This window comes from Styela clava, unplaced genomic scaffold (genome assembly GCF_964204865.1).
Source record: "Styela clava unplaced genomic scaffold, kaStyClav1.hap1.2 HAP1_SCAFFOLD_171, whole genome shotgun sequence".
NCBI classification, from domain to species: domain Eukaryota; kingdom Metazoa; phylum Chordata; class Ascidiacea; order Stolidobranchia; family Styelidae; genus Styela; species Styela clava.
In genome coordinates, this window is record NW_027556731.1 from 20,001 (window position 1) to 22,500 (window position 2,500).

A 2,500-nucleotide genomic window follows, 5' to 3' on the forward strand; every position below is an offset into this window, starting at 1 on the left:
GTCGAAAGAAGCCGAGCCGAAAAAAGTTAAAGTACAAACGTGCAAGCATACTAACCTAACCCTAGGTAAGGCATGTCAGAGCGAAAGACAGTAATTTCGAATGAGCCAAGAAAGAGCGGTGCGGGGCCGGTCGGAGCGCACCCTTTTCTAGGTGGCTGGCGGGCGAGAGAGTGCTGCGTCGCCGGCATCGGCGTCGAAAGAAGCCGAGCCAAAAAAAGTTAAAGTACAAACGTGCAAGCATACTAACCTAACCCTAGGTAAGGCATGTCAGAGCGAAAGACAGTAATTTCGAATGAGCCAAGAAAGAGCGGTGCGGGGCCGGTCGGAGCGCACCCTTTTCTCGGTGGCTGGCGGGCGAGAGAGTGCTGCGTCGCCGGCATCGGCGTCGAAAGAAGCCGAGCCGAAAAAAGTTAAAGTACAAACGTGCAAGCATACTAACCTAACCCTAGGTAAGGCATGTCAGAGCGAAAGACAGTAATTTCGAATGAGCCAAGAAAGAGCGGTGCGGGGCCGGTCGGAGCGCACCCTTTTCTAGGTGGCTGGCGGGCGAGAGAGTGCTGCGTCGCCGGCATCGGCGTCGAAAGAAGCCGAGCCAAAAAAAGTTAAAGTACAAACGTGCAAGCATACTAACCTAACCCTAGGTAAGGCATGTCAGAGCGAAAGACAGTAAACTCGAATGAGCCATGAAAGAGCGGTGCGGGGCCGGTCGGAGCGCACCCTTTTCTCGGTGGCTGGCGGGCGAGAGAGTGCTGCGTCGCCGGCATCGGCGTCGAAAGAAGCCGAGCCGAAAAAAGTTAAAGTACAAACGTGCAAGCATACTAACCTAACCCTAGGTAAGGCATGTCAGAGCGAAAGACAGTAATTTCGAATGAGCCAAGAAAGAGCGGTGCGGGGCCGGTCGGAGCGCACCCTTTTCTAGGTGGCTGGCGGGCGAGAGAGTGCTGCGTCGCCGGCATCGGCGTCGAAAGAAGCCGAGCCAAAAAAAGTTAAAGTACAAACGTGCAAGCATACTAACCTAACCCTAGGTAAGGCATGTCAGAGCGAAAGACAGTAATTTCGAATGAGCCATGAAAGAGCGGTGCGGGGCCGGTCGGAGCGCACCCTTTTCTCGGTGGCTGGCGGGCGAGAGAGTGCTGCGTCGCCGGCATCGGCGTCGAAAGAAGCCGAGCCGAAAAAAGTTAATGTACAAACGTGCAAGCATACTAACCTAACCCTAGGTAAGGCATGTCAGAGCGAAAGACAGTAATTTCGAATGAGCCAAGAAAGAGCGGTGCGGGGCCGGTCGGAGCGCACCCTTTTCTCGGTGGCTGGCGGGCGAGAGAGTGCTGCGTCGCCGGCATCGGCGTCGAAAGAAGCCGAGCCGAAAAAAGTTAATGTACAAACGTGCAAGCATACTAACCTAACCCTAGGTAAGGCATGTCAGAGCGAAAGACAGTAAACTCGAATGAGCCATGAAAGAGCGGTGCGGGGCCGGTCGGAGCGCACCCTTTTCTCGGTGGCTGGCGGGCGAGAGAGTGCTGCGTCGCCGGCATCGGCGTCGAAAGAAGCCGAGCCGAAAAAAGTTAAAGTACAAACGTGCAAGCATACTAACCTAACCCTAGGTAAGGCATGTCAGAGCGAAAGACAGTAATTTCGAATGAGCCAAGAAAGAGCGGTGCGGGGCCGGTCGGAGCGCACCCTTTTCTAGGTGGCTGGCGGGCGAGAGAGTGCTGCGTCGCCGGCATCGGCGTCGAAAGAAGCCGAGCCAAAAAAAGTTAAAGTACAAACGTGCAAGCATACTAACCTAACCCTAGGTAAGGCATGTCAGAGCGAAAGACAGTAATTTCGAATGAGCCATGAAAGAGCGGTGCGGGGCCGGTCGGAGCGCACCCTTTTCTCGGTGGCTGGCGGGCGAGAGAGTGCTGCGTCGCCGGCATCGGCGTCGAAAGAAGCCGAGCCGAAAAAAGTTAATGTACAAACGTGCAAGCATACTAACCTAACCCTAGGTAAGGCATGTCAGAGCGAAAGACAGTAATTTCGAATGAGCCATGAAAGAGCGGTGCGGGGCCGGTCGGAGCGCACCCTTTTCTCGGTGGCTGGCGGGCGAGAGAGTGCTGCGTCGCCGGCATCGGCGTCGAAAGAAGCCGAGCCGAAAAAAGTTAAAGTACAAACGTGCAAGCATACTAACCTAACCCTAGGTAAGGCATGTCAGAGCGAAAGACAGTAATTTCGAATGAGCCAAGAAAGAGCGGTGCGGGGCCGGTCGGAGCGCACCCTTTTCTAGGTGGCTGGCGGGCGAGAGAGTGCTGCGTCGCCGGCATCGGCGTCGAAAGAAGCCGAGCCAAAAAAAGTTAAAGTACAAACGTGCAAGCATACTAACCTAACCCTAGGTAAGGCATGTCAGAGCGAAAGACAGTAATTTCGAATGAGCCATGAAAGAGCGGTGCGGGGCCGGTCGGAGCGCACCCTTTTCTCGGTGGCTGGCGGGCGAGAGAGTGCTGCGTCGCCGGCATCGGCGTCG